The sequence below is a fragment of the Ambystoma mexicanum genome, chromosome 3p (assembly GCF_040938575.1).
Source record: "Ambystoma mexicanum isolate Mex_15411 chromosome 3p, UKY_AmexF1_1, whole genome shotgun sequence".
NCBI classification, from domain to species: domain Eukaryota; kingdom Metazoa; phylum Chordata; class Amphibia; order Caudata; family Ambystomatidae; genus Ambystoma; species Ambystoma mexicanum.
The window spans coordinates 46917381-46934328 of record NC_090925.1 but is presented as its reverse complement, the minus strand read 5'-3'; the positions used below and the strand labels follow the sequence as shown (position 1 = coordinate 46934328).

General features: G+C 45.8%; 1 pseudogene; it reads left to right on the top strand.

The window, feature by feature from the left end:
• The first annotated feature begins 9549 nt into the window (after nucleotides 1-9549).
• Nucleotides 9550-10499, top strand: LOC138579712 (olfactory receptor 5AR1-like; annotated as a pseudogene).
• Nucleotides 10500-16948: the final 6449 nt, after the last annotated feature.

Below are 16948 nucleotides of genomic sequence, written 5' to 3'. Positions count from 1 at the left end.
ACCTAATAGCCTAATATCATCTCTGTGCAATTTGAACTTGGAAGTGTGCCTGAACTTAGAACTACAATTAGAACGCCCTCCTAAATCCACCTAAAAGCTAGTACCAAGCATGAGTGCACCCTCAAACCAACAGTTTGTCGGAAACGACCGCCATGGACTGCCCCCACTCCCCAATCTGCCTTCCCTCCCATCCCCCCCTTCCCAAATCACCCCACCCTCCTTCGCACTCCCTGCCATTCCTCTCTCCAAACACCAAGCCAGAGGGGCACGATGGCGAGCCAACCACCCTAAAATCACTCCTCCCCTGAACCCCACCACCGACCAGCCAATGTCAACCATGCCTGCTCCCCTCATACCTAGGACACCACGCGCTGCAAGCGTCTGCCCGCCGCCTTCTCTCTCCTCGTTAAACTATCCCTCTCTCCGTCGCTCTCACACAGCTTCCTAATAATCTACAGGCCCCCTGGCTATGATAGACAATTTGCAAACAACCTCTGCGACTCAATTGCCACCCTTCAACCAAACCACCCCAACCTCACCCTTCTTGGAGACTTCAACATATGGCTCGACATCCCCACCAACCCTATGACACACTCTCTGGTTGACAGTTTGGACGCAATTAACCTCCAACACCACATAAATGGCCCGACTCACTATAAAGGACACACTCTTGATGCCATCTTTAGCTCCAACACCCTCATTCATTTAAAGCCCCCCACCCCTATCCTCTGGTCCGATCACTTCATTCTCACGTCAGCCATTCACTCACCCGACCTACGCAAATGCTGGAAAAAACTAATAATCATCCCGGACCTAGCCGACGCACTCCTCCAGTCTCTGCCTCCTACCTGCCAACTCAACAATCAACTAACCCCCGCCGCCTTGCCCTCAAACCCCTGCCACCTTCCCCCCCAACCGCACCCTTTCCCCTCCCTAAAAACAGCACGCCTAGCCTTAGCAAGGACCGAAGCAACATCTCTCTCCCCCTCTAACCCCCCTACCCTCTCTCACACTCCAATTGCAACAAAGAAACTAAAGAGGAAATGTACCTGGTGCCCCACAATCTCTCAGCACTCTTCACCTCCCCTGTCTCGACCCACCACTCATTCCCCCACTCACCTCCTTCCCCCGTGGCTTCACCCTTCCTGAAACCCCTCTCCCTCGATTTCTCATCAACTGCAACTCAAACTCCTAACCGCCCACAGCCCCCCTTCAAATCCCCCAAACCAAACCCGATCATCCTAACACCCCCAGCTACCCAATCCTGCCCGAAGCCCGCCAACTTTTAGGCTCACCCGCTATTCCCATCGATCATCATCGACCCTCCCCCTCCCCTCTCCCTCTCCAGCCTCCACTCCCCTCGTCACCACCCCCTTCCGCTCCGAGACCAACCTTGCCTGCCGATGTGAACCTCATCCTATTTAATGCCTGATCCATAGCAAAAAAAACAGACACTGCATCTTTGACCTCCTCGCCTCTTACAAACCAGACCTGGTTTTCATCACCGAAACTTGGTTCTCTGACGACTTCGCCCCAATCGCTAATGAAGCCTTCCCCCTGAATACTCCCTCATCCCACTGAACCATCCCTCCAGAGGAGGTGGAGTAGCATTCGTCTTCAAGTCTCTCTTCCACGCATCAATCATTGACAACCAACCTTCCATTCCTTCCTGCGAATCTCTCCTCGTTAAACTATCCCTCTCTCCGTCGCTCTCACACAGCTTCCTAATAATCTACAGGCCCCCTGGCTATGATAGACAATTTGCAAACAACCTCTGCGACTCAATTGCCACCCTTTAACTAAACCACCCCAACCTCACCCTTCTTGGAGACTTCAACATATGGCTCGACATCCCCACCAACCCTATGACACACTCTCTGGTTGACAGTTTGGACGCAATTAACCTCCAACACCACATAAATGGCCCGACTCACTATAAAGGACACACTCTTGATGCCATCTTTAGCTCCAACACCCTCATTCATTTAAAGCCCCCCACCCCTATCCTCTGGTCTGATCACTTCATTCTCACGTCAGCCATTCACTCACCCGACCTACGCAAATGCTGGAAAAAACTAATCATCATCCCGGACCTAGCCGACGCACTCCTCCAGTCTCTGCCTCCTACCTGCCAACTCAACAATCAACTAACCCCTGACGCCTTTGACTCATGGCTCAACGCATCTCTGATGCGGCTCACAGCCCCTTGCAAACCATCAACCCGCCGTTGCCTCTTCCCCAGATGGTTTACTCCTGAGTTGAAGATCACTAAACAACTATATAAATATCTAGAACGCAAATGGCAGAAAGACAAAACCCAGGAGAGCAGGGCCACCTTGGCCCGACACCTCTATCAGTACAAGGCCGAAATCCGGAAAGCAAAAAAAGCCCACTACAACTCCTGAATCCTAAACTGCAAAAACCCAAGCAAAGAACTCCACAAAATCATCTCTGAATTCACCAATCCGGCTTGCAACACGACCGTCCCGACTCCCTCACAATCACTGTGTGACTCACTCTCCCTCCACTTTTACACCACGGCTCTCGAAATAATAAATACTCTAGCCACCAAACTGGCTCTCTTACATCCACCAAGCAATTCTTCACCCATACCGGCCGGCTCACCAGCTGCCACCACTACGCAACCAACGTTCGAATCCTTTAGTCCAATATCACCAGAGCAATTTCTCAGACTTCTATCTGCCCGCAAACCATCTTGCTCGCCACTGGACCCTTGCCCAGCCACAACCCTCAAAGAAATGTTCGCTTCCACCTGCGCAGGAGAACACGCAAGATCCATCATAAATGCCTCACTTTCCTTTGGTATCGTTCCTGACGAATTCAAAACAGTTCATGTCAAACATCTAATTAAAAAACCTTCGCTCGACCCTCTCGTGCCCAAAAACTACCGTCCCATCTCAAACACCAGATTCCTTGCCAAACTCATTGACCGAACCACCTACTCCCAACTAAACGCCTTTGTCGAAGACAACAATCTCCTAGACCCCGCTCACTCAAGTTTCAGTGCCCGTCACGGAACTGAAACCACCCTAACCTCAATTTGGGATGACCTTAAAATGACGGCAGACTCTGCGGGATGCGCAGCACTAATCCTTCTTGACCTATCCGCCGCCTTTGACACAATCAATCAATCACTCAATCCTTGTAGACCGCCTCCACTCCCTAGGAATTCGTGGAGCTGCTCTTATATGGATAGCTTAATTCCTCAAAGATCAGTACCAAATAACAATACTCTCCACCTATACCTCCCAAGCCCGACCAGTCGACACGGGAGTCCTACAAGGAACATGCCTATCTGCCCTCCTGTTCAATCTCTACTTGATCACCCTACCACCAATAATTTGTTCGCACAACATCCTGTGCTATAACTACGCCAACGATACTCAACTAATTCTAAAACTCATGAACTCAAAACCCAACCCCGACCAGACCTGGCCTCCTCCCTCCTTGACATAGAATGCTGGATGACCCAAAGCCACCTCCTGTTAAACCCCTCCAAAACGGAAATCATGGTATGTGACAACTCTGAACTTCTTCCGCACACACTATCCTGGCCATTCGCCATGGGCAACTCACCGACCCCCTCCAACTCAGTGAAAAATCTTGGATGCACCCTTGACTCCGACCTAACAATCTCGAGCCAAGTTAACAAAGTCTCAAAGTCCTGCCACTACCACCTTAAAACCCTTAGGTGCATCTTTCCATATCTCTCCTTTCCCAACAGACTCTCTGCGGTCCAATCAATCGTTATATCAAGACTAGACTACGCAAACCCCCTATACCTCGGAGTCCACGCGTACCATCTGAATAAACTCCAAAGGGCATAAAACGCTGCAGCCAAATTGATAATTGCGCTCGGCCCAAGAGACCACATCTCCCCAGCCCTTAAGACACTGCACTGGCTTCCAGTAGCCCGAAGGGTGACTTTCAAAACCTTGTGCATCTCCCATCGAGCTCTGCACAAAACCGGACCTCAATATCTTCAAGACAAGCTAAAACCCTACCACCATCAACGCACCCTAACATCAAGCTCAGCCGGCCTCCTAGTCATACTGAAGACAAACTCAAGCAGGTTAGGCGGATCATCATTCTCAGCCTTGGCCCCCACACTATGGAACTCACTCCCATCCCGCATCCGCCTAACTGAGGATTTAACGTCTTTCCGCAAACTGCTGAAAACCTGGCTCTTCCCGTAAAACCAACCCGTACCAAACTAACCAAAACAGACCAATGGCAACTCAATAACTCCAATCCATCAAACCACCTGATGCGAGAAACTGACTGCTAATAACCTCTAATATAAACTTGAAGGACAAACAGCATTAAACAAATAAAGTAGATCAAAGCAGTGAAATGGATAATAAGAGTAAATCATACGGAAACAGTAGAGAGATTTAAACTCCAGAAATGGACAGAATGCATGCGGAGTGAACAAAGTGAATGGCGTGGATGAATTAGTTAGAATGGATAAAACAGGTGGAACAAATGAATGCGCCTAGTTGAAGAATGCATGAGTGGAAGAACAAATACCTATATAGTTCGAATGAGTATGGAAATCGAGTGAATATGTAAATTGGATGAACATGTTGAGTGGATGAATATGTAGAGCGGCTGGATGTGTAGAACGGACGAGCGTGTAGCGCGGATGAGTGCGCAAATACAGAGAAGCGTGTAGAACGCAAGAGTACGTAAAACAGAGGAATGTCCAGAACGGATGAGCATAAACCGGATAAATGTGTTGAACAGATGAGTATGTGGAGCGGATGAGTATGTAGAGCACATGAATGTGGATATCGGGTCAATATGGAAGTGCGGAGAGTGTGTAGATCCCTGGAACAGATGAATGTACAGACCGGTCGAATGTACAGAGCGGATAATTGTATAGAACGGATGAGTAGATAGAGCGGATGAGTGGATAGAGCGGATGAGTGGATAGAGCGGAAGAGTGGATAGAGCGGACGAGTGGATAGAGCGGATGAGTGGCTAGAGCGCATGAGTGTATAGAGCGGATAGAACGGATGAGTCGATAGAACGGATGAGTCGATAGAACAGATGAGTGGATAGAGCGGATGAGTGGATAGAGCGGATGAGTGGATAGAACGGATGAGTGGATAGAACGGATGAGTGGATAGATTGAGTGAGTGGATGAGTGTATGAGTGGATGAATGGATAGAGCAGATGAGTGGATGAATGGATAGAGCAGATGAGTGGATGAATGGATAGAGCGGTTGAGTGGATGAGTAGATAGAGCGGATAGAACGGATGAGTGGATGAGTGGGTGAGTGGATGAATGGATAGAGCGGTTGAGTGGATGAATGGATAGAGTGGATGAATAGATAGAGCGGATAGAACGGATGAGTGGGTGAGTGAATGAAAGGATAGAACGGATGAGCGGATGAGTGGGTGAGCGGATGAGCGGATGAGTGGATGAGCGGATAGAACGGATGAGTGGATGAATGGATGAATGGATAGAGCGGTTGAGTGGATGAATGGATAGAGGAGATGAGTGCGTAGAGGGGATGAGTGCGTAGAGGGGGTGTGTGCGTAGAGGGGGTGTGTGCGTAGAGAGGGTGAGTGCATAGAGGCGGTGAATGCGTAGAGAGAGTGAGTACGTATACATTTGAAAGAGCATATAACCCATCATATCTCACCACCATGCTTACTCTCTCCTTTACATCACCACTCAACTAGAACACAGAGATACTATGACACCATTCGGTATAACTGTTCCCATACCAACATCTGCCGCTCACTCCACATCATTCTAAGTAAACACTGCTGGTTACGCACCCCCCAGCCAGGCGTTCTCCTCAGGCCTAACGCAGCCATATCCGGTCTGGATAAATCCTGCCAGAACGAACACATACTCCTGATCTCTCGACCACCACACCTACCGCTAAGAAGCAGCTATTACACGGATCCCGAACGAGCTGCACACATACCCGGTGCTCACACGCACCTTTTGACTCTCTCTACCCTCTCTACTGATCTGAACTTCGGTTCCCAAGGGCGTTCAACCTACCAGCGCCTTCAGACCATACCAATGGTATATAAGGCGCTATATAAATGCAAAATAACAATAACAATAACAATAACAATTATTTTAAGGAGGCTTTAGGAACTTCACCTTAGTCTTTTGACATTGTAGGGGAAGCAGGAGCCACCCTCCTAGATTTACTATTGCCTCAAACACAATGTCTCTCAATGAGACTGTTTGCCTTCTGGGACTCTGTCAACTCCCTTGCACATCTTGCTGATTGTCTTGGGGAGAGTCCCCCAGGAGTTCTTACGTTACATGTTGTATGTTGTCTTCTGTTACTAGGGCGTACTTGTACCCATCATGCTCAAAAGAGAGAGAAAAGGGGAATCTTCAACTGTAGCGTGCTCCTTTTGACTGGAGCCATTTTGTTAAGGGACCACAAAGCCTTCGCCTGTTAAGGGTGAATGCAGAAAGGTCCTGGTAGATGGTTATCTTGGTACTTCCCCATTCTATTGTGCCCCTTTTTCACCGCCAGTTCCAGTATATTTGACTTCTCTGTAACGTAGCAAAACTTTACTGGCACTGATCTTGGGCCTCTGGAGCTTGCTCCTGCTCTGTGGGCCCTGTCAATTGTGGGCTCGCTGATGTTAACTTCATTAAAGACTTTGGCAACTACCACATTAATGGCCTTCAGGATGTCTGCCTGGGCCTCCCCATCTCACTCTGGAAGACCGAGAAACCTCAGATTATTGTGGTGCTCTTGATTTTCCAGGTTGTCCATTTCAAGCTCAGAGAGTCTAATATCAATCTGCGTCTCCAGGAGGTCCACTGAAATTTGTTTAGCCTCCAGGCCAGGATATGATTGTCCATGTTGTCTATCTTCTAGTCTATCCCTGCAAGACACTTCTCAATGTCTGCTCTGAAGCCCCTAATTTCATCTAGCAGGGCCGCTATGCCCTGGTTCATTGCTTGAGCTTCTGCCATTTCCACTGGTGGTGTGACCGACATGGTTGGTTGGGTCCATGGGAGGGGCTGGTCAGGGCGGTACTGTTGGACGGCGGTGGCCCAGGACATATGCTCACCCTAGTAGAGATTCTTCTTGGTGGTCCAGATGGTGCTCCTGAGTGGGCTGCGCCATGGGATGTACGTCAGTCCCAGTCTGTATGATGACTCTTTCTCCCCAGGCTCCTGGGCTAGTGGCATCTGGGAGGGTTGCCACCTGGTTTGGAGGGTCTATTAGTGCAAGTCTGGCAGGGGCAATATGGTCTCCTGACCAGTGGACACCCCCCACTGGAGTGGGACATTTACCCCTAGTGCAAGGCCAAACTAATACTTACCTGGGGACCGTTGAGGGCTTAGCATGGACTGGTGTGCCACTGTAATCTGCTGGTGGATTTGCCTCGGGTCTGGTCTCATAGCATTGCCGGTGGGCTGAGGGACGATGTGCCCCTGCAATTCGTGGTGAGGTTGCAGAGCCTCCCTCCTGGCAAGGGGGGTTGCTGCTCTGCTCTGGAGTGCACCTGATTCCGGGGCCTTTGCCCTATACGTTGTTGTTGTGGTGGGGTTGTCCACCCCCAGGGCACCTTCGTCTTGCAGTGCCGGTAAAAGGGGTCACAGGCGGCGCTGCAGGGCCTGCAGTGTCCTCGTTTTTGTGGGAAGTGAGGAGTAGCACTTCAGCACTAGAGAAAGTGTTTAGGGTGCCCCTGGGTAATACTGCATTCTGTTCCAGATGTTGTGGTAAGGTCCATTGCTCACTCCCTCTCAAGAATCGCGGGGGGGCAGCCACCACATGCCTCTCGACGGGATCAATGAAGACGTTCAGCCGCGGGCAATCTGAGGAGGGGGTGGGATCTCACTCACAGCACCTCAGGTGCGCTTTTTTGCGCCGCTTTGTGCCTCAGAGGTCTGGTCAAGCTGTCAGCTTCTCCTGGATGGCACAACTCACTGGTGAAGGTAGCATTCTATGAGCGCGCGTCCGGCCGCCGCCCTCTGGACGGCGGCCACCCCACCAGCTCAAGCTCCCTCATATTTCAGTCCCAGTTAGTTTGAGGATAGTCGACTTGGTCTGGGGGTCCCACACGGGTCGGGGGTCTCTCCGATCCTTCAGTGTCTTTCTGTTGCTTGAGGCCCAGCCCCCTCCGGTTGAGGGTCGGAGACTCGCAGGAGTGTACGTCCGTGTACACTGGGCCTGTGTTATGCTTTTGTGGGACACAGCGTAACTTCACGTCCCAGGGGGCTCCAGTGTTCTTTCTTGCACCCGTGCGGCCCCCAAAGGGTTAGCTCACTCCTGGGGGGGTTGGTTCAGCCATTCAGCCACTGTTTGTGGAGCTCAGTCCCTTTTTAGCAGCCTCTGTGGAGGAGAATAACACAAGAGGTCAGCTCATGTCTGCGCCCCCTGGTGGCTCCCTCCACTCAATCCTATTTTGAAGTTCTTCCTCAACTACAGCTTTTTCAAATGTTCGACATCTTCCTTAACTAAGTCCTATTTTAATGTGCTATCTCGTCCTCATCTGTTCAGACCATCCCCCAATTGAAGCCTGTTCCCTCACCACCTGCTCTTCAATCTCCTGCCACTTCCTATTCTTACAGAAGACTGATCCCAAAATGTATCCACAAATGCCTCATTGACAGCATTTTTGCCTGAATCAACTAAACAGTTTTGTGTATGAAGCTTGGGGATACTCTGCTCTGCAGAAACGCCCAATATTCGGGAGTATTGGAATCTTATTTGCCAAGCATACGTATATTGTATACGCATTCCACCATTTTTCCAGAGCCTGAATAATCTAGGAAACTACTCCAGAGGTAGAATACAGTGCGTAATGCTCAGTGTTTTAACTATAGAGCAGTGCTCTTCAAACTCTGAGGCTGGCTCCCATGGGGAGGGGGGCTGCAGGATGTCAAGGGGGGGGGCATTAGGCTCTTCCAACTGGTAGTATGATGACACCACCAACTCCAGAGAAACACATTCCCTCAGGGACAGAGACAGGAGCTGGCAGGACAGGTGAACTGTGATGCTGTTAATACAGTTCCTGAAACTTTACTGATGTCCCCTTGGCACTACTACAGCTATCTGTGAAGCTCCCACTCTCCGCAGCAAGGTGTATGCTTTTCACATCTTTCAAGGAAATCTAGACTCACATGCCTGGGACATTATATTCTATCAGGTCTTCAGTATTAAGGTGTTTATCTGCATCTATTAAGCCTTCCCTCAAAGTACAATCTCTAACATTACAATGAGGAATTCTAGGAAACATTTGTATGCTGTGGAATTCAAGGAACAACCATTTGCAACTGTGGCAAAACATGAAGATAAACAGAATTCTATTTTTAATAATACATGCAGGGATTTTACATACTACCCACCCATCAATTGATGACTGTGAAATTCCATGGAGATACTTAGACGTTTGGAAGTGTGGGTTTATTGATCATTCAACATAAAATTGAATGTTAGCTTTGCAACACTGGTAAACATGTATTTGTTTCCTGTCTAATTTACTTTTTTTCTCCTATTTGTTTCCCAAGAATTAAATGTCATAGAGTAAATGGAAAAGGAAAATCAAACATTCGTAATGGAATTCATTATTGTGGGGTTCTTGGTTTTCCCCGGAGCTCCAACCACTGCTTTTTTCATCATTCTTGCTCATCTACCTTGTAACAATCTGTGGAAATCTAGTCATCATAGTGACAGTAACTCTGGACCGACATCTGAAAACTCCAATGTACTTCTTTCTCCAGAATCTTTCTTTCTTGGATATCTTTTGCATGTCGGTCACTTTCCCAAAACTAATGGCCACTTTCTTGGATGAGAGAAGGAGCATCTCTTTCAATGGCTGTATGACCCAAATCTACTTCTTTGTGTCTTTCACAGGCACAGAATTCTACCTTCTCGCTGCCATGGCGTATGATCTCTACGTGGCCATCTGCCATCCTTTACGATACACTAGCGTCATGAACAAAAAGGTCCTGCCTGTTGCTGGTTGCTCTTTCCTGGTTGCCAGGTTTTTTGGACAAAGTACCGTATGTAGTCCTAACATCACGGCTGACCTTCTGTGGGTCAAATGTCATTCACCACTTCTTCTGTGACCTTACTGCGCTGATCACGCTATCCTGCAGTGACACGCAGACTTTGGAAACTCTGATCTATGTTGAAGGCGTGTTTGCGGCACTCATTCCTTTTTCACTAACGATGACCTCGAATGTCTACATCATCTCAGTGATATTAAAAATCCGCTCTGCTGAAGGGAGGCGCAAGGCCTTCTCCACCTGCACCTCCCACCTGACTGTTGTTACTCTTTTCTACGGCACTATTATCTGCATGTACATGCGTCCAGCATCATCCTATTCACTAGATCAAGGGAAGCTTCTTACAATACTGTATACCACCTTAATTCCAATGTTTAATCCTTTGATTTACAGCCTTAGAAACAAAGAAATGAAAGGAGCTTTCAGAAGACTTATAGGTGTCTCTGTGGTGCCCTCATTAAGGAAGTGATGAGAGAGGCAGGTTTTAGGCTCATGAAGAACAGTATGTAAGCATTGAGAACCATGTTATTCCTTGCAATGCAATGTCAACAGGTCACTGCAACATTTTGGATCACTACTAAAACCATCTTTCTATGTTTGACAAAATGCACAATTCCAAATATTTTAGGACCCCGAAAGACCATATGAAAAGAACAAGATATTGAAAAGCTCCTTACCTTCCACCACTTGTGGTCACTATCACATTGCCATTATGAGAACCTCAGAAATGACTCTCGGCGGACCACCACAATTCTGCGGAGGCTGATGTAGAACAGTGTGTAGTCACACATTAGGAACTACTGAAGATAAAATGTGTTTCAATGTTGAGTCAGTCTTGTAGGAGCATTCAATCAGCTAATTTAAGCATGCCTCACTTTAGACAGAAGGATACAGTCAAGTTGGATCATATTTCAAGGGTGGATATATCTCAGCGACATTTTATGATTTGTCTAAACAAACTTACGACTCCATAATGCAATTTGGCTACAGTAAAACTCAATGTTTATTGTTTCACTTTGTCCATACTGTTTGCTTGACCCTGGTTTTATTTTTTATTTTGCTGAATGTATGTTGACAGTTGATAAAAGAATCTGTTATTTTCTTGAATTATAGTTCTTAAATCTTCCAAAGCAGGACAGATATGCCTTATTGAACTTCAAGATACACAATTGGATATGTGAATAATGAAGAATGCAGAGTTGAGTTGTCAGGAGGTTACACAATAGTTTCTTCTCTCTTCATAAACCTGACCATCAGCGTGTGTAAAAAGGGTCTAACCACATTGTGCATGAAATAAATGTTTGACTGAGTTGAGTAAGGATTTGTGATGAAAGTCTTGAAGGGATCCCATTATTTCATCATTAGTGTACAGAAGATTTGTTTTCCCCCAAATTAAAATTCGTAGCAAAGTTTTTCCACTGATTTTGATAGGTTTTTATTAGTACAACTTAACCATAACGTCCCTTTAACAGAGTCGTTTATTCACAAAATATATATGTTTATATATTCAAAGAACAAAACTTTAGTTGCAGGGACATTAAGGTGAGCAATAAATTGTATCAAAACCTTTGAAATTCAAAGAAAAATCTTTGGTTGTAGGGACATTAAGGTAAGAACTTAACGAAACAAAATGCCTGAAATTCAGCTAAAGTCACCTTAACTTCACACCCCTTGTTGCGGAGCCTATGACCACAAAGATGGCATCACAAATGAAACAATGAAATCTATTTTTCCCCCACCCAACATCTTTCATTGCCACGGCTATTAGACACAACTGCAGATCTTGCTTTATATCTGCGGCTAAACATACATTACATGCAAACCGAAAGTCAAACTATGCCAGTCTTCAAAACTGTATTATCCACATAATAATATGAGTATTGCACAGAAAATGTATATTTATAGACGCTGCTATAAATATTACCACATCTACAGGTAAAACTAATTAAATGACGAAAAGCGTAGACGTGCCTATGCACATGCTATTTATAGACGCAATTATACAACAGCCCTTCGAGGTTGTTCGCTGATAGACACGGCTATTTGCAAAAAACGACAGATTTAAAATTGTATGTGCACTCCACCAAACTCCAAACAAGTGTCCCCAATATGCCTACCATCCCACACCTCCACTTCTCATTGTACTCCTCCTCTTGTCTTTTACAATCCCCCAAAACACTCAGTGCATCTAAAATGCTACCCCACCCAAACTTTTAGATAGCTGCGGTTACCACACGACTACAAACACACAAACACACAATGTGCCAATTGTCCTCACATAGCCATGGCTGCACAGGGAGTGATATCTAACTGCGGATATCAATGCAGTTATCAATGCTGCACACTGAGTGGGTACTGGATAGCCGTTTATAATTACAACAGCACCATCAACCAATTTGAGTCTACAAAACACACACACATCATACAAACCCAGCTCATACAAACTACAAGAAATTAAAACTAGGAATCATTTTCCTGGAAACAGAGAAAGACTGCAGATAGACTGCAGATATGATGTCTAGATAGAAAACTGTGTGGCTGATTGGAGACAGTTGGCTGTTTTTTGAAAAACTAAATATTAACATGGCCCTAGGTTTGATAGATTTTACAAATAATTGGTTTGGATTCCCGGGAATGCGTTGGTTCCAGGTTATCCCAAAAGTGTTGAGTCTGAAAAGTACAGGGCAATGATTTGGGGAATATAAGGGACATGGCAAAACTAATGGAACTATTTCCTCACACCAGCTTCATATTTTCCAATCTGACTCAGAGTCAAAAATGGAGATGGACCACCAGATTTAATGGTAAAATTGAGAAATCCCAGAGAAATATTAATAAAGCACTTTCAGCATTCATGAGAGACCACAACGAATTGTGCATTTCGAAAAAACTACATGCAGTACTACTTGACCAATTTCTATAGACCTGACGGAGTACATCTAACTGATGAAAGAAATGCGATGTTCCTTCAAAACATCAAAACAGCAGTTCAGATGTGCTAAAATACCACACTTAGTTTACCCCAAAACATTCCTTTTAAGGACTACCTTTTCATACAAATACAATAAAATAAAATAAATGTTTTTTTATTATACCAACAATTACATTTCATTGACTTTTATCATAACCGCTGTTACATAAATTACATAAAAAGGGGGACTCACTGCAGGGATTATTTACAATACAACTTAAAAGATCAACACAATACAATAATACTCATGTACTTATATAAATAGCTGAAAATAAAGCAAGCAGAAAATAATGCATAACATTAAAATGGGTAAACAAACATACTGCATCCAAAGAACATAATACCATGCGTCAGAACACACAACCTAAAATACATTGCATGGGGCATCTAAAAAAAGAATAAGTTTGATACTTTTTTATATTCATTTTGTTAAACTAATTTCTTATCTTTTTCTCCAAAGTCTCACATATACAATAGCCTGAAAAAACACAGCCAAAATAAAAAAGAGTCACACATACCTACCAGGTCACTGATGTGATTTATCAGCCCCAACATCACTATACCTATAGAAAAACTTTAAAAAAAGAAATGAAACAGTGACACCCCAAAATATATAGCCGTGGGAACAGAACAACTCGTATGTGCGGTTATCTTAGTCCTTTGTAGACTCGTAGATAGCTGTGAATAATGAAAAAAACATCCGAAAACAAATGCTTTCATGCCCCCAGCACCTCACAAAGTGCCTCCCTCATCTATGCGTGCTCGCTCCACTCCCTGGGAAGCCTCCTCACCTCCCATCTCCCTTTCCCCCACAACACATGCTGTTGCTATGACGCAGTTTGCTTTCATATGACAGCTATTTGTGGTTATAGCCGAGGCTACATAATGTTTTGCGCTACACACTCAGTCTTTAGACCCCCACCAGCTCCAAAATCTCACTTGGTGCCCTCTCACACCCCTCCACCTCTAGCCTGATGGCATTTCCATGTTTTTGTTCTGCAAATAGCGTTATTCTTGCATTTCATTTTCATAGTTCCTCAGCTATAGCCGCAAATATCGCTCCTATCAAGAGAAAAACAAGATGGCAACCATTTCATTTCTAAAAACACCTAGTTTCGGGTAAATCCCCTAAATATCACTATCTAATTTTGGGAAGGGGACACCCCCTTCTCCGTCAAATATTTAAAAAACTACTGCATGGAATAACCACAAACCATGCATGGATTGCAAGTCAATTCTTCGTGCCCAAGTTGTATTGGACCTTGTCAAGAGATTTGGGCTTTGTGCTTTGGCATAAACTGACCTTGTTTGTCTATGGGAAAATGAATGGCAGTAGGCTGCACTTTTTTAATTTTTTTATGCTTAATAACTTTTTGATTTTTTTAAGGAATCTTTGTGAAACTTTGCAGTCTGGGGGTGGTGGGATGGCATGAGTCTTTAATCACTTTTGACATTTTGGCCAAAACTGTTAATTGAATCAAAAGTTATTAACAAAAGAATGTTTTAGGGGTTTCTACGTAAGTCCGACACACCTTAACTATAGGGCGGTTTTATCAGTGACTGTGCATCGGGGTGTTGATTTTGTATTTGCCCAGATGAAGGATTGTTTTTGGAGTCAGATATTTGAAGTGATTGAGCAAATGAAGGTGTTTTTGTTGTTGTCAGAGGTCATTCGTGGAGGTGTTAATAAATTGGGCTTTGTTGAGATTTTGCAGATTGGAGACACAAGCTCTTTGACGTTCTTTTGCAAGAGGTGTGGCCACTGGGCCGGTGTGGTTACAGTTTTGTGTACACACATATTTGTTATCAACATTTAAGGAGGAAACAGTTGAAAAATAGATTTATGGAAAATGTTTGTTGAAGATGAAAATGCCTCAGATAAGAGTACCCTCTGATATAAGAGGGAAGGACCTCCATCTAACGGTTACACAACACAGCCAAACAGGACATTGACCCACGACCCCCACAAACTAGCGCCCTGGCATTCACACTGCCTAGCACCAAGCAGCCCCTCAGGGGTGTACCACTTGCAACACGCTGTAATATACACAAACCCACAACCCACATTCTCTCCCCCGCTGAGGTGGAAAAGGCAATGTCAGGGAAGCTGTTGAGAGATATTAGGATTTCAACAATTGCAAAGATTGAAACTAAGGTATGCCAACAGCCAGAGGAGATAGTGCAGAAAGCAGATAGGGAACTATTACGGGCAGTAGAGAATCAGAGTACTCCACATGGACGAAGGGAGGGGCAATGTGCGCCTAAAGCAGGATCATTGGATGTCAGGACAGATCGTCTTCAAGATCAATGTAAAAATGGGTAATGACTCCCATGATGCCAGCCCCTGAGGATATTGATAGTATATGTGGGGCAAGTAAGTGGTCACAGGGTGAGGGTGAGAACAAGGGTAGGGAAATGGGCTACGGGGAGTGAAAAAAGGGTGACTGGGATGAGTGGCTTCATCAAAACCAGAAGGTGATGGCTGGAAGCTTTTGAATCAATCATAACCACATGCACATCTCTGACCAAGCCTGCAGACCATAGTTGTTCAGCCTGCCAAGCCATTACAAAAGGGGAAAGACCATATGGTCCAGACCTAGAAGGAGAAGTCCAGCCCGAACTGCTAGGTGTGAAAAATCAGAGGGGTGTTCCCTTCCTACTCACGGGGGATCCTCTAAACAGGTAGCCAGGAGAGGGCCATCGCTTTTAGATCCCGGCCCTGGGGGCAGACTAGCGAGGGAGGATCACCTGGGTAGAGGGTCCTTTGGGATTGGGGTATTACCCAAAGGTGAGACATGTTATCCCCTCGTTTTGAACACCCCTACGAGACATTCCCTCAGCCTAAATGGCTTATTATTCCCCAGGCATTCACTTTCCCTATTCCTTCGATGAAAGGACTGGGACGAGGAAGAAAAGTATTCCACCAGTATTCTCTTCCCTTTCAAAACATCACAGTGCCATTAAAACGAGGAAACTACCTTCAGAGACACTCTACTATTTTCATGAAAGTCCCACTAACAAGGTCAGGTGAAGTCAGGCACTGGGCAAAGATTGTATCCACCTGAAACCTGCTGACACCCCACAAGTGTATAAAAGAAGTAGCTGCAAGAGACAAGAAGAACAATATGGAGCCAGAGAAGAAATCTAAGTCAGAGAAAGAGACGCAGGCAACTGAGAATGCCTGAGCACCCCAAGATCTGCTGTCAGAGAATGGAGCACTGAGACGCTGAGAAGGCTAGAGAAAGCGTGGGGATAGAGCCGTGTTTCTAAGGGGTTAGAAGGGGATTGCATGGCATGCCACTCTCTGAAGGGAAGTCCTTGAAGAGGTGCTCGTTTCCCTGGGCCAGTGAGGCAGCCCAGGAGTGTCTGAAGGGCAGGCGAGGAGCCCCTGACCTCTACACGACATAACCAAAAAAAGCTATGCTGAAGTAATCACAACCAGTGAGTTCAAAGTGAGACAGTGAAAGACGCGAAGTGAGAGAGAATAATTGTTGCAAGTGAAGGACAAACATAGGATAAAATGCACGCTGGAGAGAAAGCTTCAATTGTCCATTGTGAACTGTAATTGTGAAAGCAAAGGAAACAATGTAGTGGAGTGGTTGAGTGTACGTGTAGGTGTTGTTGGAACTTGAATTACTCTCCAAAAGTCCAGGGGAGCTGTGACCCCACAAGGAAGCTAAAGAGTGCCTGGGGCACGACCCTGTTTGTGATAATGTGAAGAGGCTTAAGAGTGCCTGGGGTGCAACCCTGTTTGCAAACTGTGAAAAAAAAATAGAGTGCCGGTGGGGCTGTTGTATCAGTTCCCTTCATTGAAGAGCTGCCCATCACTGTGGGTATGCAGGGGCTGTCAGTTCTGCTGCTGAATTTGCAAGCCTCCCCAGCTAATCTTCTGGGCAGAGACTTAATGAGTAAATTGAACATGACCATCTTATTTACAGAGGAAGACA